Source organism: Eucalyptus grandis, chromosome 3, assembly GCF_016545825.1.
Source record: "Eucalyptus grandis isolate ANBG69807.140 chromosome 3, ASM1654582v1, whole genome shotgun sequence".
In the NCBI taxonomy this organism is placed as follows: domain Eukaryota; kingdom Viridiplantae; phylum Streptophyta; class Magnoliopsida; order Myrtales; family Myrtaceae; genus Eucalyptus; species Eucalyptus grandis.
The window spans coordinates 69820231-69843538 of record NC_052614.1 but is presented as its reverse complement, the minus strand read 5'-3'; the positions used below and the strand labels follow the sequence as shown (position 1 = coordinate 69843538).

The following is a 23308-nucleotide window of genomic DNA, read 5'->3' as shown; positions in this document are numbered from 1 at the left end:
TATCAGTCTATTCCTGATAGAAAAAATCGTCCTTTTTCTATTTAGTTCCAGAATTTATTGGAAATTAATGTTCATAAGGAATATCTATTTTTCTTTTTCAGAATAAAGAATTAATGGTCCATTCCCTAACCTCCATAGAAATAGACTATTCCATAAAATTTGTGGGGGTGCAGATTACTTGGGGGTTGTTTCAGTCTATCGGATGGCCCTGCGTGGTTGCAATTGTGGGTAATTGGTTTGGAAAAGCTAAGAGAGGATTGATTATGGGCGTAGGGAATTCGCATACATCTTTAGGTAACATTATTGGATCGGTGGTGGCATCTGGGGTGTTGGAGTATGGTTGGGGTTGGTCTTTTGTATCGCCTGGGATCTTGGTTATTTTGATTGGTGTCCTAATTTTTCTATCTCTAGTTGGGGCACCAAGGATCTTTGATTTGAGCCACCAGAAAAGGAGTTCGAGATGAATGTGGGAGCGGCGGACATGGAAACTTCAAGCTTGGAGGTTGCCTGGTGCTGCACCATTTGCATTCTGCCTCTTCTTCTCCAAGTTTGTTGCCTATACGTTTCTGAATTGGTTGCCCTTCTATATAAGGTATACAGGTAGTTCGTTAGGTTATTTGAGAATGATAATTTGCATAGTTTTGCATCAATTTCCCATGCCTAGTTTTTGAGTCATTCAATCACGTGCATGCATTCATCAATTCTTCTAGTACAGATCCTGTTCTCTTAAAGGAAATTTACACTGGACAGGAGAAGCTGGACACTAGGGGCCTACACAGTAACGTTTCTATTTCTCTCGATTTGTGTTCTTTTGTTCCCCGGAACAAAAAAAGAACATAAATCTGTTAGATAACACCAACTTATTTTTCTATTTACCAGAATAGAAAAGTGGCTGGGGAATAGATTTAGAAAATAAACAAGAAAAAAAAAGTATTCTTCTTATTTCTAAGAACAAATTCTAGAAATAAGTTTTTCTTTTTTTCTTTTGTTCTTCTTTCTTGTTGCGGCCACCATCGGCCACCTGCCAACTATCAGCCACCGCCGGCCACCTGCAGCCATCGTTGGCAACTAACCGCCGGTGATGGTTGCCGTCGCCTATTGCCCACTGGCCACCGCCCATAGCCCACCAGTCGACGATCGCCACCATCCGCCGGCAACCTACCGTGGCCAATTGCCACACAACCGTCGCTGCCAATCGCCGCTGCAGGACCGCCACCCACAGCCCGCCAACTATCGCCCCCTCCCGCAACCGGTGGGCTGTGGACGGCAATCTTGCGACGGCAGTCGGCGACGGCGATCAACAATCATGCGGCGGTCGTGCGACGTTCGTGCAGTAGTCATGCGGCAGCAAGCGGTGGTCGGCAGTCCGTGAGTAAAAAGAATAAACAAATAAATACAAAAAATTATAAATTTTTATCAAACGCATTTCTGTTCTTTTTCTATTCCAAAATTAGAAATTTTCTATAATTACCAAACACTTTATTTTACTTAAAAATTATTCACGGAGTAGAAATAGAAAAAAAAAACTATTTCTAAAAATAAATAGTTCTACGGAGTAGAAACATTGCCATGCGCACCCTAAAATTCTTGGTGGAAAAAAAAAATAGGACCAAAAGGAATCGAATGATGTCATGGCTTAATTCCAGCAGCTTCATTCAGCAATAAAACATAACGTTCTCCACCTACTCCTTATTCTCAATCCGACCAAAATAGGCAACAGGCTTCATGTCCTCTATGTAATACCTCGTTCGAAAGGCCAGTAAATGGGGATAATAAACAGGGGCATTGCAGGATGCACAAAACATCAAATGAGGAGAAAAAAATTAAAAATTTCAAAAAGGAAAAGGTCCATGGAGAAAAATAACAAATCTTGACCTAACCTAATGAGACCGAGGTTGTGCATCAGGCATATCTGTGGAGTTCAAAGATAATAATAAGCTATGATCCAAAAAATAAATATTAGTAATGAGGTTAATCAATTAGAAAGGCAACAAAATACTTACGTGTAGGACAAACTGTTACTGAGCGTTTGGAGAGCATTGGCAGAGAAGTCATTCTCATCGAGTAATACATGATAGTGCAATGGCCTACTAGTGACCTACACAAAAAGAGAGTTCGATCGATGCGTTTCGCCAAACGTAAAGGAGATAGGCGTCACCTTAAACCTAGCATGGTGAGTGAGGTAAAAATTGAATTCAGTAGGGTGGCAGATGATAGTATCAACAATGGTACCTGATAAAACATACTAAAATTTGAAAATGCTGATAAAACATACTAAAATTTTAAACTACTCAAAAGCTTATTGACTCTGGTAAATTAAGAAGAAAAGTATCATACCATGTAATATGTTGCCATTGAATAGACTATCTCTTTTATCAGCAGGAAAGAGGAGAGTATGGTGCCTTTTTGCACCACAATGAAGGTAATTTTTGGCTCAAAATTAAGTGACCCACAAGCCTATGACAAAACCAACTCAAGTTGTAACTAGAAAAAATTACTCTAATCTGCTTAAAAGGAATGATGATGAGCAAATATTCTATGGACCTATTCCCCAATGAAGTACCTAGTGAAGCGCCTTTATTTCATCAAGAATGACTTCAGAGAATTGACTATCTAAGACTCCATCCCTACCGTGATGATCAAACTTCAATTGCAATGACAAACAGAGCTATCTACTTTGACACAACAATAAAGTACAACACTATAGAATATTATCCTCTTGGGTTTAAGCCTAATTTATTTGTTGAAGGCCAAAAAAAAGAAACTAACTCCCTACAAGATAACTTGAAAGTCAGGTAGGGGAAAGCATAAACTTAATATATTAATGAGAGGTGCAAAAGAAAACAAACAAGACCTTACCTTATCATTCCCCATCTTCCCTCTCCGGGGTCCATTTTGGGCTATGCCGCCGCATGACAGCCGACCATCGTTGTCAACTGCCGTTGCAGGACCGCCACCCACAACCCACCAGCCGTCACCCTCTCCTGCAGCCAGTGGGCTGTGGGTGGCAATCCTACGGCGGCAATCAGCAGCAATGGTCAGTGGTCGTGCAGCGGTCGTGCAATAGTTGTGCGGCGGTCGTGCGACGTTCGTGCAGCAGTACTACGACGACAAGTGGCAGTCGGCGGTCCATGAATAAGAAGAAAAAACAAATAAATACGAAAATTTATAAATTTATACCAAACGCATTTCTATTCTTTTTATATTCCAAGAATAAAAATTTAGTATAATTACCAAACACCTTATTTTACTCAGAAATTCTTCCCATAGTAGAAATAGAAAAAAACTATTTCTGAAAATAAATAGTTTCCCGGAATAGAAACATTGCTATGTGCACCCTAGAATTCTTGGTGGAAAAAAAATAGGAACAAAAGGAATCGAACGATGTCATGGCTTAATTCCAGCAGCTTCATTCAGCAATAAAACAGAACGTTACGTTCTCCACCTACTCCTTAACCTCAATCTGACCAAAATTGGCAACAGGCTTCATGTCCTCTATGTAATACCTCACTCGAAAGGCCAGTAAATGGGGATAATAAACGGGGGCATTGTAGGATGCACAAAACATCAAACGAGGAGTAAAAAAATTAAAAAACTGAAAAAGGAAAGGTCCATGATCTTGACCTAACCTAATGAGACCGAGGTTGTGCATAGGCATATCTGTGGAGTTCAAACATAATAATAAGCTATGATCCAAAAAATAGATATTGGTAATGAGGTTAATCAATTAGAAAGGCAACAAAATACTTACGTGTAGCACAAACTGTTACTAAGGGTTTAGAGAGCATCGGCAAAGAAGTCGTTCTCATCGAGTAATACGTGATGGTGCAATGGCCTACTAGTGACCTACACAAAAAGAGAGTTCGATCGGTGCGTTTTGCCAAACATAAAGGAGATGGGCGTCACCTTAAACCCAGCATGGCGAGTGAGGTAAAAATTGAATTCAGTGGGGTGGCAGATGATAGTATCAACAATGGTACTTGATAAAACATAATAAAATTTTAAACTACTAAAAAGCTGATAGACTCTGGTAAATTAATAAGAAAAGTGGCATACCATGTAGTACGTTGCCTTTGAATAGACTCTCTTTTATCAGCAGGAAAGAGGAGAGAATGGTGCCTCCTTTGCACCACAATGAAGTAATTTTTGGCTCAAAATTAATGACTCACAAGCCTATGACAAAACCAACTCAAGTTGTAACCGGAAAAAATGACTCCAATCTACTTAAAAGAAATGATGATGAGCAAATATTCTATGGACCTATTCCCCACCAAAGTACCTAGCAAATCGCCTTTATTTCATCGAGAATGACTTCAGAGAATTGACTATCCGAGACTCCATCCCTATAGTGATGAGCAAACTTCAATTGTTCAATCAAAAAAAAAAAAAAAACTTCAATTGCAATGACAAACAAAGCTATCTACTTTGGCACAACAATAAAGCTATCCTCTCGGGTTTAAGCCTAGTATATCTGTTGAAGGCCAAAAAAAAGAAACTCCCTGCATGATAACTTAAAAGTGAGGTGGGGGAAAGCATAAACTTAATATATTAATGAGAGCGCAAAAGGATTGTACCTTATCATTCCCCATCTTCCCCCTCCAGGGTCCATTTTGGGCTATGCAAATTTGTAATGATTCCTTTTCGATGAGCCCGGTAGAAATAAGGGTTCTATGTGTCGTCACTTCTGGCCAGTCCATGGAAGCTACCACCTAGTCATATCAATACCATCAACTGTTTAAACACCTCAAAATAACAAATGACAACAGAAAAGGGAAAAAGCATACAGTTGCTATGGAAAGACTAGTATCATCTCCAAGGCCCGGGTGTGTAACATTTGCCCCCAAAATTATGGTTAGCTTATCAGTGACAAAGGGGATTTGTCCCTAGATGGTGTCATTCAAAATGGTATTCTTTTGACCAACCTATAACCATTGTTGACACCTAAATTTTAGCATTTTATTTAGGACTTAATCACATACAAAATTAGGAATTAGTCACTAAAAAAAACAACAACAAAAAAAAAGAGAAAAAAGAAAAACGTGGAGGGGGCCGGGCCAGATCTCACCTTGGCTCGGCCCATGCCGGCTTCTTCCTCCTCACGCTGAAACCCTAGTGTGGGGAGGGGGAAAAAAGGAGGAAAAAAAGAAGAAGGGGGGAACGACCAGAGGAAAGAACAGAGAGCGGAGAGTGAGGAGACGTGAGGGAGAAAGGAGAAAACGGAGAGAACAGCAACCCAGAGAAATAGAGAGAGAGAACCCGCAGCGGCTCCGCCCCGTGGCCGCTCGAAGACTTCGCTGCGCCGGCCACCTCGCGGTGGAGCCGCTCGTCCGCAAGCACTGCGCCACCACCGCCGCGCCCCGACTCGCCTGCATCCCACGCGTCCGCGACTCCCTGTTGCAACCGCGACGACTCGACGCTCGCGCCACCTCCGCCCGGCGCCCGACGCAGCTCGAGCTGCCGTCGCCCTCCGTCCCCGACCCACAGCTCGCCTCCGCCGGGACACCGCCGCTCCAAGCCCCCTCGCCCGTGTCACTTCCTCGAGTCGTGCCGCCATAGATCACACCAGTCGCCGCTCGCTTCCCCGGAACCCAGATCTGAAGTAAACGGAGAAAGGAGAGAACGAGCAGCGAGAGAAAGAGAGAGCTCGAGAAAGGTGAGCCGTGCCGCCACGTTCAGAGCTGTGCCGCCGCCAACGCTCGAGCCGTGCCGTCGTCGCCGTAGCCGACGAGCCACCCAATTGACGTCGTTCGCCACCGTTTTCCCCGGAACCCAAATCTGAAGAAACGAGAGAGGGAGAGAGGACCAGAGAGGAAAAAGGGGGGTCTCCGACACCGTCCGAGCCTCCTCGCGCCACCGCCGCTCCACCCGAGTCGGCCGCCGTCCCGCCAGCCGTTCCTCGCCCGCGAGCTCGCGCCACCGCTTCACCTGCGAGCTCGCGTTGCCGTCCCCGCTCCGCTGCCTCGCCGCTCCGTCCTCCCGCCCGACGCCGCCCAAGCCGACGCGCCGCCCGCCGCCGCTGCCATCGTCGACACGTAACCGCCGCTCGGTGTCCCGACCATCCCCCTTCGCCGCCGCAACACAGCAGGAGAGAGAGGAGGCAAACCGGGTCTTGGCCGGGTCGGGTGAAAGCCCCGCCGGGTAGGGTCTCAGCCCAAAACCGGGTAGCTTTTTTTTAAGCAATTCGGGCCGGATTTGAGTTATTTTTGCATGTGGGCTTATGGGTTTTTGGGCTTGTGGGCTTGGGCTGTTTAGTGTGGACTTATAAGTTTGGTTTGTTTTAAAAAAAGAGAGGAGAGGACCTCTTGGGTTGGGCCTGCGATTCGGGCCCATCTGCTCCTAACCGGACCGAACCCATCCGCGCCGACTGGGCCGAACCCGGGTCGGGTTGACCGGACCTGGTCCGGTCCCAAAAAAATTATTTTATTATGTTTTTAAAACAATTTTGAAAATCCAAAAAAATTAAAAATTCAAAAAAATTCAAAATTTCGAAAATTCAAAAATGATAAGGTTTGGTTAGGAATTGTTACGTTTTTTGCGTTTTTAGTATAATTAGGCATTTACTTGCTCATATTTTGATTATGTCATATATGTTTAATTTGCATATTTAATTATGTTTAATTGCACGTGTTTAATTTTATTGCAATTAAGATTTTGGTAGCTATGATCGTTACTTTAATGATTGTGCACCCCGTATGATCACCTCACATGGTGGTGGATAAGTATAAAATCAATCTAACCAATTAGTGTAATCAAGTCCTCGATTCTAAATTTGCGTAGGAAGTGGGATATACTCTTATATCTAGTCGACCCAATAGGCTAGTGGCGACTTCTTTTTGCAAAATTCCTAAAAAAAATACTCTAATGTCACGTGAGGTATGGACTTAGGAGAGCCCGTGCCTAATCATGAGCCTTAAGTCCGTCCTTTAGGTAATACCCTTAAACCTATTTCGGGCCCCTGATTTCTGCAACCCGGGTTAGTTCGACTCGGAATCCGACCCGGGTTTGTATTATTATATCATTATAATGATATTTTAATTAAAAATTTTACCAAAAATTAATTAATTAATTAAAAAATTAAAACAATTTCAAAATCTAAAAAACAATGTAGAAGAAAAGATTAAAAAATTAAAACAAAATTAAAAAATATATTAAAAATTTTAAAATATTAAAAAAATCCAAAAATGTAGAAAACTATTTTTAAAAAATTAAATTATTTAAAAATATTTAAAAATTAAATTATTTAAAAAATAATTTTGGAAAATCCATAAAAATGTAGAGTTTGGTTAGGAATGGTTATATCTTGCATTCTTAGTGTAATTAGGCATTTATTTTATTACATATTGATTATATCACATGTTTAATTCGCATACTTGATTACATTTATGAATGTTTAATTACATGTGTTCAATTTTACTGCAATTAGGATTTTGGTAGCCATGATTGTTATTTTAATGATTGTACACTCGCATGATCACCTTCCATGTTAGTGGATATGTATAAAATTAATCTAAATTACTTGAAAAAAATAATTTTTTTCTCTAAAATGAACAAGATTAGGTATCAAGAATGCACTAATTGGTTAATTAGCGTAATTGAGTCACCGACCCTAAGATTCTCTGGTTGCGTAGGAAGCATAGCATACTCCTGTGTCTCACTTGGTTTCTAACCGACCCCAATAGGTTAGTGGCAACTCATGTTTACAAAATTCTTAAGAATGCCCAATTGTCACGCGAGGTATGGGTTTGGGAGAGCCCGCGCCTAATCATGGGTTTTAGGCCCGTCTTTTAGGCAATACCCCTAAACTTGTTCTCTCTCTCGAGAGTAGGTCGCGACAGATACCTACCATCCCTTTACTTATACACGTATTGACCAATTGGTTAAGAATTTTACAGGCCACAACTGGTTTCAAATTTGAGAAGTTTACACACATCCAACTCTCCACTCTACCTCCCTCAAACATTTGGTGCAAAGAAATATAAAAAAGAAGAATTAATCATGCTGAAAATGTTACAGTAATAAGAATTGATCGGCCCGTGACACTGGGATTAAACTTTATTTGTTGGGTAACTAGCGATTTTTTACAAGTATCATTTTCAGTATTTTTAATTAGGCAAACTTAATATGTTGAAGCCATTTATAAAAACAGCTCTGTGAACCTGTGAATGCGTCTGTATTGCGTAGAGTATATATCTGTGCAATCTGCGAGAACTGAAATGTTGTTTGTTTTATTAGTATTATATATGTATGTGTGGGTTTCCGTTTGTGAGCATGTGTGTTTTGTTTCGTTGGTGGGAGAGGGGTATTTCTGTTTAATTTCTCTTTGGATGGTTATTTGGTGTTTGTTTTTGTTTTTTATTTTTTATCTTTTTTTTATGCAAGTGGTTTATGAAAATCTCTCATTTTAGACATTGCCTTTGCCTTTTTTTAGGATTTTTGGTGAAGAAGGCTTTGAGTGGAATTAAAGTGGTTACATATCATTTGGGATATGCAAGAAGTTAGAGGATAACTGGATTGTCAAATGAGTCACTGAGCCAATTAAAGTGATGACCTTTTTTCTTTAGCATTGCTCTGTTTGGTTGTACCATAATTTATAATGCATGTGTTGTGGAGCATAGTTTATAATCTAATCATCTTTCCCAAATACAAAATAAACTGTGCTCCACAACACATACATTATAAATTACGGTACAACTAGACAGAGCAATGCTAAAGAAAAATGGTCCTCACTTTAATTAGCTTAGTGGCTCATTTGACAATCCAGTTATCCTTTAACTTCTTGCATATCCCAAATGATATGTAACCACATTGATTCCACTCAAAGCCTCCTTCACCTAAAATCCCAAAAAGGGCAAGGGCATTGTCTAAAATGAGAGATTTTTGTAACCCACTTGCATAATAAAAAATAAAAAAACAAAAACATGCGCCAAATAACCATCCAAAGAGAAATTAAATAAAAATACCCATCTTCCACCAATTGAAACACACATGCTCACAGACAAAAACTCACACGTACAGAGATAATACTAATAAAACAAATAACATTTTAATTCTCGCGGATTGCACAGATATATATTTCTTCCATTTTTTTTCTTCCCTCTATATACAATGCAGACGCATTCACAAGTTCACAGAGCTGTTTTAATAAATGACTTCAACATATTAAGTTTGCCTAATTAAGAATACTGAAAATGATACTTGTAAAAAATCGCTAAAATCCCAACAAGTAAAGTTTAATCCCAGTGTCACAGGCCGATCAATTCTTATTATCGTAATATTTTGAACATGATCAATTCTTCTTTTTGCTATTTCTTTGCACCAAATGTTTGAGGAAGGTAGAGTGGAGACTTGGATGTGTGTAAACTTCTCAAATTTGAAACCAGTTGCGGCCTGTAAAATTCTTGACCAATTGGTCAATACGTGTACAAGTAAAGGGATGGTAGGTATCTGTTGCGACCTACTCTCGGGAGAAGGAACAAGTTTAAGGGTATTGCCTAAAAGACTTGCTTAAAACCCATGATTAGGCGCGGGCTCTCCCAAACCCATACCTCGTGTGACATTGGGACATTCTTTAAAATTTCGTAAAAAAAAGTTGTCACTAACCTATTGGGATCGGCTAGAAACCAAGTGAGACACAGGAGTATGCCACACTTCCTACGCAATCAGAAAATCTAGATTCGATGACTTAATTACGCTAATTAACCAATTAGTGCCCTTTTAGTACCTATCGTGCATTTTCTACATCGGTCAAAAAATGGTTGGCATTGACCTCAATCCTTTGACCTTCGGTTCCAACGCGGGGCCCAGGAAGGGAGCATGTAGCTAGATCTGACGAAGGTGGCGGCAGAGGAGTAGTAGGGGCCATTTGACCCTCAATTTCAATGTCGAGCCCAAGAGAATGGCATGTAGTCTTCTTCAATGAAGGCGGCGATGGTGGTGGAGTAGCAGGGGCCATTTGACTATCTATCCCAGTGCCTGGCCTAAGAGCTAGAAGCACATGGGGCTGGCTGATAGGTGCGACGACTCAATCGCCTAGCCCTTGTGCTGCGGCAGCGACCGAGGCTATGGCCAATGCTGTTGTTCATTATCATCAACAATAATGCTATCGAAAAGCTCGAGAGGGGGAGAAAAGGTAGAGTTAATATAACTTTTCATGTATAAGCTTTTTACAATTAAGAGGAGGAGGAGGTGTTTTGTTACTTCTCGTGGGTGAACAACAACTTTACAACTGTAAGAACCCACTTCGAAATGACAATCTTATCCTTGGATGAGGTGTTTTGTTGCTTTTCATGAGTGAACAACAATTTTGCGATAGTAAAACCCACTTTGAAATGACAATTTAATGCCTTTCGTTGTAGTTTGTGTGTTGTGTCTGTTTTGTGTAATCGCAAATGCTAATCTATTGACTATTGCTTCATAAAGTATTATTAATGCTCTCTCTTTATGTGAACGGTGATTGATTTGGTATTTGAGACGTTACGTTCTTTCCCCTCGTTTCTATCTCTTTCTTATCACGAGGAGAATTAAGATAAACATAAAACCATTGTCACTTATCCTAATTACCATTTACAACACAACACAGAAGAAGAAGAGTAAACCATCCCTTTGTTCTTTTTCTTCTCCGAGCAGAGATGGCCCTAGAGCCTCCAAATCCCCAATCTTGACATGTGTAAATTCCAGCAGGCAGGGCGGGGCACAGTTCCCCACAACCTCGAAATGACCACATTGGCAATTGATCATGGCAGCGGGAATTCAAAAACCTTCTTCTTTTTCTGTGTCCCTCTCGAGAATGTAACTAGGCAAAAGACTCGGTGTCTCTTTATTGACCGATGTAAATGAAGCCCAGACCGAGGGCCTCACGCTTTTCTTTTGCTTCTTCTGCTGGGACCATCAGAAACTTCCATTCTCCTTTTCCCAAAATAACCTTTTTCAAGCGGCTCCAAACAAGGCCTGTGCAAGAGCACAATACATCAAAAAGTGTCTTTCTTTTTTCCTCCTCCACTTTTAGAATCGATGGACCAAAGATGCACTAACTAAGGTGAGATATGAAATTAAAGTTGTGAATTACAAACTACCAATACTTCTTTTATTATAATCCTCGAATTTGTCCCGTTGTGACCTAAAAAAAAAAAATTACTTTCCGCATGACATCTAAAAAAAACTCTAAATTTTACATGATGTGACGTCAATATTCCAAACTCTTTTTCTTTCTTCTTCTCCTTTTTTTTTTTTTTTATATTTTAGGTTATCAATGCTTGAATATGTATCCCTATGACATAAACACCATTTGTCGGCATTGGAGATGTTAAATTTAAATCACTTTGACACTAATATCTTAATCCATTTTCCTTTTTTTTTAGTCACAATTATCCTAGATTTGTACCAGCGGCTCTATTTTATTTTATTTTATTGTGTTGCTATTCCCCTAGAGTCAAGTAATATTCATATAAAGCTTAAGATATTTGTGTCACGATTGATTGACGTAATTTAGACTTCTTCATGATATCAACCCCTTTTAATACGAAAATGATACTTAAGTGTTGGATATGTATTTATCCTAAATTATTGATAATCTTATGTGGATTCCATTGTCTGTACGTGTCGGGGCCAAGAGGCACTAAAATGTGACGTTGACACCATCCCATTGGGTTGGTTCGGTTCCCCTGTGCATGCTGGTGGTTTGATGGGGCATCCTTCGCTTGTTCTCACTTGGTGCCTTTGATCCCATGCGGACATTCACGTCGTTGACGGTTAAAGAGCAGTAAATATTTCATGTGTAATATATGCATTTTCTTAAAAACTAATTTCTTGAAATAATTAGTACATAAAAAATGATTTTATTATCTAAATATTTTCATTAACGATGAAAAAATTTCTCGTTCATTCATTTACATAAACAAACACAAGTCATCTTTCTCGGTAAAATATTTTGTGGATCGCTCATTTTACTTTTGAAATGAACAGAGCCTTTTCGCAATCACGTCATCTCTGCATGCAACCCGCATGTTTGCCATGGGAGTTTTTTTTTTTTTTCATTTTTGGACTTTAATTAAGAAATGGTGGGAATTTCTTATAATATCTACGAAATAAATCTATATGCAAATTATGTTGCTGCTCACCCACTTGAATTTTCACTATAACGGTCGTATGGATTTGAATCATTTTGATGTTTATTGCTCATTGTGTGCGAAAGTGAGTTTTTATGATTTGCAGAAGTATCAGTGTACATGAACCCATGCTCTCGGCGAACGCAATAATGACTTTTAGCAAAATACAACGGATTACGAAAAAGGCAACTATTGTGTTAAATCCAAAATAACGAGAGATACGAAACCTTCCTCTGGGTCGCCCAGCGACGCAAAATAATTTCTTGCTTTCTAACCCAAAAGTGGGAATCTATAAAGACTTAGGTAATGAAAAGACATTCATTTTCATATTTTATTCTACTAAAATTAAATCATTGGACACGTCATTTTCCAAAAAAGGCAATTATTGGCACCATCGCTATCTGCTAAGGTTATTGAGCCACGTGACCGAACAATCTCGATCATCATATAGCTAAAGAAAAGTTCACGTGAAGAATGTTCTCTATGCAGCGGACATTCATGAAATTGCTTATGTGTATGTCGTCTTGTAAGGGATTTCTTTCCGTAACTGTAAATGTGAACACGAAGATTGTTTGCTTATCAATTGAACCTTTTGTTTTATCTCGAGATACTCGTTCCCATTATTTTATTTGCTAATTCAAACATTATGTGTATGGATTAATGGATTCTTGCTACTTCCGGCGATGTACGTCAACAAATTACAAGAGATTTCTTGTGGGAAAGAAGTCACGTGCCGAATTTCTTTATAATAATGATTTGCTAGTTAGTGTTTCTCACAGATCATGTTGACTTTGAATTTATAGGGATGGGTAACTCGTGGGTTCCAACTTCGATTGCATTTAGAGGTGATTATTGAGTGGCTTCAAGTAGGATTAGACTCCGCCATTGAATTGCCCAAGCCTGCCTTTAACTAAAGTTTCCGGACAATGTTGTGGCAGGGCAGGTAAGCACATCGCCCAAACTTGCCCCCTTTATTTTTCGTGTATAGGCGGGGCACCCACCTATTGATCACCTCTATTTTCAAATTTTGATTAGAGATGGTGATTGAATGGGCTCAAGTCGGACCCAACTTGCTGTTGGGCCTTCGCTACCAATTGTCGAATGTGACACTTTTTTCAGATTGTCCTAAGCTTATTCGTTGAGCTCGGGCCCAGGGCTGGGCTTTGCATCTCTCCTAATACCTTCGAGTTTCTGTCGATCCATAGGAAATACTTGTCTAAACCAAGAAGCACCGAACCAGGTGAATCACAATCTTTACTTTTGTCGTGGCACCTGTGGGGCCCACATAAGACATTATAAAATCAACGGTAGTGGATGATTCGGTCCGGCCGAGAAAGAAAATCCCAGGTCCAGCGGATCTTCTCGATGAGGGCATGTGCCCGAGAAAAACACGTAGCACTTCCTCTCGTTGTTCAAGTTTTAGAAGTGGAAAATCACCGTAAAGAAAACGAAACCAAAAAATAAAGAGGTACATATACAAAGCAATCCACGTAAGAAAGATTGCATAATGATTTATCGTGGTTACTTTCACATGTTCTAATTATTGTGATGTTGTCCAAGTTACGGTAATTGTTTTGAATGTAAAAATTACCAATTGGATATCCTTATTAGGGGAAAATTGAAAAGACTTTAAAATTATACATTGAACATCCGTATAGCGACACAGAAGAAAAGAAAAGTGTCCTAAGAGTAATTCATTCATTTTTTTCATGACAAAGACATGTGCTCCCAATTAGATATTAACGATGGCAAAAAGTCAAACGAAGGAAAAATAGACTTTTCAATTTTATACTATATCAAGAAATGTCTTTACCATTAGCAAGATAAATTTACACGGAGCATATAAAATAGTTATAGGAGTATCTGATAATGTACTTTTCTTTAATATGCTAAAAGATGAGACATGTGAAATGTTTAATCATGGTAATTATCCTAAATAGAAAAGGAAAGGGGCAGTCATTATAAATTGCAATCGAAAGATTGAGGACAGTGTTATCTTTTTAGTAGAAATGGGGTTGGATATAGTTATTTAGGGCCGCCCATGAAGAAAATTCTAATAATGATTTGCAAAATAAATACGGAGTTTTAGATAGCGAAAGACTCTTATTTGGAATTTGAGGAAAGTTGACCGTTAAAGAGTTGGCGTTTACCTTTTCTTTTTCATAAACACGAACTCCATTTACAAGTTTTGTTGGCATTGATTGAACGCATTTTGCTTTCTACAAGAGTTTTATACTCAGGCCTTTGACAATTAATGGGCTTCGCTGAGAGTATTAGGGTGCGTTTGGATGGGCATTTAGAAAGCCCATTCAAGCCCCAAGGCCCTTTCACACTAAAATAGGGATGTTTGGTAACCATTCCCAAGGAGCTTTCAAGTGAAAGTCTACACTTGGGAATGCTGAAAGCTGAAGGCTGGTCTCCACCAACCTTGAGCATTTCAGCATTTTCGGAATGCTGAAGGCTTCATTTAATGAAAATATTAAGTTGTCTATTATACCCTCAAAACTTTCTTGAAAACCCACCGTTGCCCATTTTGAAAACAAAAAAATCCTACATCTCATCCGCACTCCTCTCTTCCATCGCTCTGACCCTTCCGTCACTCTCTCCCTCGTAACAATCTCTTCTCGCCCGACTGCACTCTTCGCTCGACGAGGTCTTCGCTCGATTGCGCTTTTCCTTTGCTTGTCCTTTGCAGTTCGTCTCTCCTCTCTCCCCCTCGCTCCCGAAGCCCGGTGTTCCCGGTGAGAAAGGAGGAGGTCTTGGACTGCGGCCGGTGGAGAGCTCCTGCGGGTATCGCAAATCGCCAAGTGGGTCCAGCGTTTCTCACGGTCCGTATGGTTTCTCCTTCATTTCTCGTGGTTTTTCTCCCCTCCCCTGTCGTTGAGTGCATTTTTTTGCCCGGGCTCCAGTGGCTGGGGACTGGAGATGTCGTGCTTTGGGTTTGCCTTTTTCTGTCTTTTGCCGTCTATCGTGACGTTCATGGTCGCTGGAATTGCTTATTCACGCTTACTCTTTAGTTCCAATTTGATGCTTCATTGCGTGCGTCGGCTTGCGCTGATGATTTTTTCCCGTTTTGGGTTGTTTGTTTTTTAACGTCTTTTCGACTTGGATCGCATGCTTGAGCGCAGAGCCTAACCGTGTATGACGGTGTGCAATTTCCTATTTTGAGAGTCTGGGCACCTCTGGACTGTTGATGCACTGTTACTAATCCCAACTTGCTGCTTACCATGTGTTCATTGAAATGGTTGAACCAAGTTAGCGTATATGAATGGCGAGGATGGGGAGAGGGTCCCCGGGGGGGATTTATGGAAAATGTTGTTAATCGTCGAGGGAAAGGAGGGGTTGTTGGGGGCAAGGAATCGTGAAACCGCCAAACCTTTGACATAACCACTTCATGAGTCGCAACAAGAAAAAGTGTTGTGATATGAGGACGATAAAGTGGGCTTCTTTTTGCGTAATAATCTGTTGAATTGGTGCTCTCCATTTACCTTTTCTTTCCTTTTGATTGCAGTTGCGCATTGGGACGGGATAGAGTTTTCTCCCTCTCCAACAGCGGAATCAAATGGTGCAGAGAACGCTAACATTGGTTATGTGCTAGATGAATGGTAAGCTGAAGTTGAAGTATTGTTAGTCATACTTCTGCAGAATCATATACTAGCTGTTATGAACTTCAATCAAAGATATCATTGGTGAAGGAGGCTGAATAGGTAAATGTATTGTATTGTTTGATGGTTGAGGGTTAGCGTTGACATGGAAAATCATGAAAGATTTGTATCTCGGTTCCCTCCTTTTCTAATCAATAGACTTTTTTGACGGTATTGTAGTTGATGCTTGTAGACATGAATAATATGATTCATTTTTAGGTATATAACCTACTGTGAATGTAATTGTGGGTTGATTAGGAAATCCCATTTCTTGTTAATACTTTGACGATTAAAGCCTGTTGAGATATGAGGGTAAGAACAAAATAAACAGTTAAATAGGAAAAGATGAGCATGGGCGTTTCTTTGAATAGTCAGGGGTAAGGCAACAAAAGAGCGGTAAATCATGTACTATGTTGGCCTACATAGTTGGTAGTGATCTGTTTCTCTAACATTGATAGGTAGCACTTGATGTTTTTATTTTTAAGCCCTTATCTCTTAAAATTTACAATATTATATGTTCATATTGCAGGGATGAAGAATATGATCGGGGAAAGAGGAAAAAGGTGAGGCAAGCTAAGATTGATTTTGGTGGCCCAAATTATTTCCAGAAAATCGCATCGGAGAAAATAAATATGATGAAGACAAAACTTGATAAGGCTAGCTCTGGGAGTTTGCCATTCAGGATATAAGGTGAATCTGTGGCAGGCTTCAAGCAAAGTCTGTTGATTTTGATCATCCGATTGATAAAGCTGCATTACTTGATTGTTGCCCATCATCGTATGAGGAGTCTGCCCTACTTCTAGCGTTTAGGTACGAGGCTCTGTGAGATTGGCTACTTTTATGACCATTTCTCTGTTTCCTTTGAGATTTTGTTTGTTCCCTCAAGAGACGTCATGGTGGATCAAGCACTGGGGCATATTTTTCTCAGTTCAGGCTTTTATTGCCTGTGTTATGTATTTAGCTGTGTGTTTGTGTATTAGCTAGTTAATGTAATAAAACCTTTGAAGGGAAGATTCTTTGAACATCTGACAATGTTGTAGCTCAGTATTGTGGAGGGCATTGTTAAATTATTAGATTATTTTCTTTGATGATATCCTAACTCGTAAATCTGGTTTTGATCGACGTTTGAAATTTTCTGCATTTTAGAATCGGGGTTGAGCGTTTTAGCAAGTGACTTACAGAAGGTGCCTAATTAAAGGTATCATTCACTCATCATTGTGAGCCGTGTTAAAGGTGGGCTCTACATTTGCTCTATTAGGCGCTTAATTCATTTTCTTCTGAATTTTGTAGTTTTGGTCTTAACTAAATTTTTCTCCATAACCTGCCCTTTCATACCTGTTGAAATCTTTGCAAGAAAAGGCCATTCAACTACTAGGGTACTTATGACCCAAAAAAAAACTACAAGGCAATTTCTGGCACTACCATTAGAGGACGTTGATATCACAAAATTGCCTAAACATCCGGAGAGGGCCAAGAGGAAAGAAGGGGGAAAGGCCTTTAGGTTCATTATCTTCGCTGTGCCTATTGGAGTTATGACACTGAGCCACCACCCTCATATGAAGATCAAGTCGTTTACTTCCCCCTTTTTTGGCCCCTCTAGGAAATTTGTTGTTATGAGAACAGTTGGCTGGTGAATTTAAAGATCTGAGGTACCACCACATGTTCTTTCGATTGCCCTGGAAATTGTAGTTAATGTGAATGTTGGAGAGAGAGGTAGAGAGAGACCTTATTGGTTCTATGAATTTAGGAAATAATTAAGGATATTTGTAATTTTAAGGATAATGAGCTTCTTTCCTCAAAGCATATGTTATCATGTTTTTATTGTAATAAAAGTATTATTCTTGTAATTGAGAAAGGGAGCTCGTAAATTTTTTCCATTTGATTTTTTAGCAAAAAAATAAATTTTAATTTTAATAAAATTATTTACGCAACATCTTTAATATTGTTGTTAAATATAAATTAAAAAAATCGCAAATATTATTTTTTTAATGTTAAACAAATAAAAATTAAAATATTTAAATTAATCACCAAAGGGGCTTTGCAAATGTGTTTTCTACCGAACAACATTTCTCTCAAAGTTGCATTTCAAAGCAGAATTTACCAAACAGTTTTTGCATTTCCTCTAAAGCCCTTTAGGCTAAACTGTTTTGCATTCTCCAAATGAGCTTTCCAAATGTCGAACCAAACGCACCCTTAGAGGCAGAAGTAGAAACTTAGATTAGGGGTGAGATTGGAAAAAAAAAAAAAAAGAGGAAAAAAAGAAAATTGCAATCTCCTAACTGAGGAGTCGAGATTTATGATTTATATGAAATTTGATAAATTATACTAATATGCTCACCGATACTTACATTTAGCTATCAACTTTAATATTTTGCAAATTTCGCAACATTCGTAATTCGAAACGCTTGGAATCATTCAATAAGTTATGGATGCGTGTGTAATTTATACATAATTCTTTTAGACTTGAGTTATTTTTTTAATTACCAAGCTCATTGGATTCATATGTAAATTCTTCATATTGGGGTATTTTGTAATTTAAGCAGGTTTATTAGAGGAAATTCCAAGGAGATGGAGAGTAGATGATTTTGGTTTTGGTTTTGGAAGTTTCAAACGAAAGAGACTAACAGCAGTTGTTGCTGCTAATTCTCGAACACATCTACTCTAATTAGGGCTAGGGGTGCTAGGTGTTAATTGCGGACGCAAGAGTATTAGTTGAGCACCACCAATAAATTCTCGAAACAGATGAGTTCCATCGAGTTTCTTTTTGTATATCTTCTTTTATGTTGATGAAGATTTAAATGCTCACAACTCAACAAGAAATATTCAAGAAAATATGAAATGTAAATAAAGAGAGACATAAAGGAAGGGAGAGAAAGAGAGGGACAATTATTTCGAGAGTCATTTAAGATGTGTTTGTTTCACTGAAAGTATTTTACCGGAAGGTATTTTCTGGATTTTCAGCTGTTTGGTTCGCTAAAATAGATTTGGTCAACGGAAAGCACTTTCTGATCAACACAAATGTTATGTTTTATTTTAGGAAAACGAATTCCTCTCTCTCAAAAGGTGAAAACACTTTCCCTTTTCATTTTTTCCCTCTGACCTTTCACTTTTCCTCTTCGTAAGCCGCTCTCTCCCTTCGCTTCTTTCGCTCGTCTTTCTTCTTCAGCTCTTCTTCAACGACGCGTGTCTTATCACCATTGAAGGTCCAGATCTTCTTCTTCATCATTGAAGGTCTGGCTCTTCTTCAACGACACTCAACACGGTTCTAGGTTCTCTCTCCTCTCTGATTTGAGAATAATCTCAGAATTTTTTTGATCGATGCTTTACATCGTTGAGTTGATGTTGATTCTCTGCGTTTCAGTTGTTTGATTCACATTTCCTTTCATCTTCTTCAAGCAATTGAAGGAAAACGCCCCGCAAAGCCTCTCTCAATCCTCTGCGTATTCCAGAAGCTTCTGCCCCGCTGATCGGTGCCAGAATCCGCTGCTCACCTTGCCACATCCAGTGCTCTTCTGATCACGATGTTCTCGCGCGCTTGAGGTTCGAATCCGTGTGCTCCATCAAACCTTCGACAACTTGGAGCCTTGGAGCTTTCGGTTTTCATTGAGCGTGTAAGTTTAGTACATTCTTCCATTACGCATATGGAAGATAAACCGAGAGCTTTGTTGTTGTTAGCATGAACATCGGTCACGCCCGAGATTATATTAGTAGCTTTCGATTTAGTCTTGATGATCTCGTATTGATTGGGCTGCGGTTCTCACTATCTTGTTGTTTCCTTGTGCCGTTTAATCGAATGCACGTAAAGTGTTTGGTGAAATGCCCAAGCATATTAGTTCGGCTATGTTATTTGTACCCTTAATGGAGGAGCAAGCCATTTTTTCCCGTGAGCATGAGAATACTGCATCTGTAGTGGATGGGCCTTTGTGTTGGACGATACTTGCTCTTGTTGTTCTCCTTGAATGTATCTATCAATGTTTCAAGATTAAGAATGACTGATCTGATCATCCCTCAAGTTTCTAATAATTTGCCCGTCAATTGATGGTTATCTTCCATGTTCTTATGTTGGATTCATAGACGAGACTGCTGACACTTGCAGTGTATAATCAATAAATAAGTTAGCTATCGAAGTTGAGCTATTCTAGAGTCTCGTTAGACATCCGTTGGTTCTATTGTAACCTTCCATGGAATAAGAGTGTTCGAAAGCATGAGTTTTATTTTCTTTGTTGTCAACTACTATTAGAAACATTTGTCTCTTTTTTCCAATATGATCTTTTAGCAAGTCTATTAGGTACAAGAACGAGAGAATGTTTGGTTTTCCAAATGAGTTCAAGCATTTTGGCTGAGAAAGTTGTCCAACTCTACAGGGTTATACATACATACTCACTCATCAATCAAATAGTTTCAGCAATCAGCTACAAACGAATAGGTTTCTGTGAAAGCATTCATTGTCAAGAGTGTTAAGCTGAAGAAGTTATGGCTCGAAGATTTCTTAAATAGAAGAGAAAGTGGATATTGACAAGCATCTGACTTTGAATGTTTGTTCTTGATACTTTCTGAACATTAGACTTGTTCTTTGGTTACTTGTAGTAGCTATTCAAGTAGCTAAACATCAGACTTTGAATGTTTGTTCTTGATATTGTCTGAATATTGGACCTTTGGTAACTTGTAGTAGCTATCCAAGTCGCTTTTTTGTGGCACAATGTTATTTGATTACTTGTTGTAGTAGCTATACAAGTAGCTTTTGTGGCACAATTTATCCTAATGTGTCATGGGAAGATAGAGACATTAGTACTAAACTATGAAATGTTTAGCTCATGTACTGCATGGGACATCATTATCATTCAAACAGGTTCTCTTCAAAGAGTATGGAATATTTGAAGTTCCAAGTCCTTTCAAGTTGTGGGCGACACAAGAAAGATCGTCTAGTGCATTTTGAACATTGTGTTTGACAATATCAGTGCTTCTTACTGCTGTTGCAAGTTATGGCTTGGCGTTGCACAACTCTTAGCTCTTTAGAGCTGAGCTTCTCTTACCATAAGCTTAAGCTCGTTATTGAACTCTCTGCTTCAAGCTCTGATATCAAAGTATCCTGTGGGAGAATAGAAAAACTCATGAGCTATGTTTGTCCATGGAGAATTGATCAATTTCCTTATCTACAGGACATAAATTCTGGGTATGGTCCTTCGTGGTGTCCATGCGCAATTCAGGATAACTTGCAAAGAGCCGCATGAGAGGCGCATCCATATGAAGAGAGCCAAATGTATTGAAGCGATTAATGAGATCGTTTTGACTTGCTCTTGTAACCAGAAATCATGTTCATTTTCAGAAAAAAAAAAAAATATGTGTATAAATTCAAGTTTCCTTTTCATTTTGCAGGTTCAAATTCTAAATTTACTAAATTGATCGAAAAAAATTAGTTTATAAAGTAACATGAACTCAACAAATTAATTTAGAAGTAAGAGGCACACTATTGTCAATTGTTAGATCATTTTTCAAATGCGATCCAACCACCAGAAAATACTTTCAGTCACGTATTACCAAACAAAGAAAGACTAACCGTTTTCCTGGAAAACATTTTCCAAAAACGTTATGTTTTCCGTGAAACAAACACACTCTTAGTTGTTGGGAATTCAAAGTTAGCGAAGCCTCGGCAATGTGAAGTTAATATAACAATAAGCTTAATAATTGCAACGTGATCCATGGATGGCCAGAAAGCAACTTTAACTCCACTGTAACGGCGACTTTGCAGTGCTTTGCTTGCATCACTTTCCAATTGATTGGAATTCGTTGATAGATGATTTTCCCCAATTCAATTTGACCGGATCTCAAGAGAAGGAATGAATTTCGATGCAAGAATTGTGAAAAGTAACGCACTATAAATAGGTTATAATAAAAAAATGTTCACATGTACCTCGGAGGAAAAAAAATGGTTGGCCTTGATAACACAAATTTACCTAACAAACATGAAAATTAAGGGGGCTAAATCTTCAATTTCTAGCAATTGATTTCCAAATAGTAACAATGTCGAGTTTTTAGAAATTATTGAGGCAACAACAATAACAAATGAACCACCGGCCGTGGTGGCTCCATTGGCTAAGACTCTACTGATCCTCAACGAAGATGTGAAATGGTTCAAAATCCAGGGGAGGCGCTAGGTGTATTAAGTGTGACTCAGGGGTGGTTGGTCCTCCTGCTTAAGTGTCATATGGGTGTTTATGGCGCGGCTGTCGGCTGCAAGCCGGTTCCTCCAGCACTAAAAAAAAAAAAAAAAAAAAAAAAAGACAATAACAAATGATGTTCTCTGTTCTTGACGAGGATGGAAGCGGCGACACACTGGCGTCTGTGGCGTAATGACGACGACGACCATGTACATGTCTATGCTTTGGTAGCTCAGAAAACAGAGCCACAATAACCGTCAACATTTTTATTGTTCGACGTAAAGAGTTCACCCACCTGGGTACTCGGGTTTTGAGGCCATCAGAGGGTTCAGAGAGTCTTCGAAAGAGCGGGTGGGTCACAATATTCTTAATGATTGCAGCAAGCGTGGGTAGGGCGGATTGCGGGACCCCATTTACATTTATGGAAGCAAAAGAAAGCACAGATGTTTTGCTCGAAAAACTCTTCTGCACAAAGTAGTCCTTGAAAAGTATTTCACTGCTGGCTTCAACACATGACCAATCACAATTTTTGTGTCAAAAGTTAAAAATGTTTATAGAAATCCAGTTTCTAGGTTAACAGCATCGTGGGTTTATCCAATGCTTGAGTGGATCTAATTGGGCTGAGTTTAGGTCTGTGTCCTTCCCGATTAATTTGACATGTGTGTATTAACGAATCACTTATCCCACAAGTACTGTTCTTACTGATAGATATCACGTGAGCATAAATATTGTTATCGTGTGCTTTAACAGTCGCAAATGATATGTACAACTTCACTCGCTTCATTATAATATATAAGAGAGAAAGAGGAATGCATTAATCACTTATATCACTATTTGAGTCGCCATATCCTAGGACGATCATCCTAACGCGTTGAAAAGTAAGCATTTCGCTAATCGGCGTTACATTTCTCTTATCTCATACGCTACTTTCATGAATATAAGTGTTCTAATTGGGACATTTACATGTGATATTTAGTTCATGTATGCAATTATCATCTACTCCAAATTCTTTTCATGCAATCGAAGGTTCTTGGACATAGAAATGAAAATCGACAAGAATTGCTACCCTCAATGGTTGGAATCAATTTGCACCGTGCTTCAGTCAAATTCCCACTTGGTGGGATCCTTTAAATAATAATAATAATAATAATAATAATAATAATAAATGAATCAAAACTTACTAGAAACGTCTCAATTGCAATCACGTCCATTAAAACAAAGAAGGGAATGCATAGGGTATGCTAGAAGTGAGTGATCAATTGGCATTTAACTGAGGTGTTTCGTGGCTATTTTGGACGCGGTGCTGTTACGCTGCACTGCAATAAAGGTGAAGAGCTTCCTCTTTTACGCTCCCCGTCTCCCCTCCTTCCACCAGTCAAGGAATGATAGGTGGCTCCGCTTT

General features: G+C 39.3%; 2 long non-coding RNA genes across 3 annotated transcripts; both read left to right on the top strand.

The window, feature by feature from the left end:
* The first annotated feature begins 14645 nt into the window (after positions 1–14645).
* On the top strand, positions 14646–16841 carry LOC108957311. Its single transcript, XR_001983849.2, has 3 exons — positions 14646–14932; positions 15616–15709; positions 16278–16841. It is a non-coding gene; the product is annotated as an uncharacterized LOC108957311 (long non-coding RNA).
* Positions 16842–18729: 1888 nt separating this feature from the next.
* LOC104445857 lies at positions 18730–21076 on the top strand. Of its 2 annotated transcripts, XR_005549170.1 has the most exons (3): positions 18730–19017; positions 19145–19359; positions 20908–21076. It is a non-coding gene; the product is annotated as an uncharacterized LOC104445857 (long non-coding RNA). The 2 variants fall into 2 exon arrangements; XR_001986938.2 differs by lacking the exon at positions 20908–21076 and having other exon boundaries at positions 19145–19565.
* The last annotated feature ends 2232 nt before the right edge of the window (positions 21077–23308 follow it).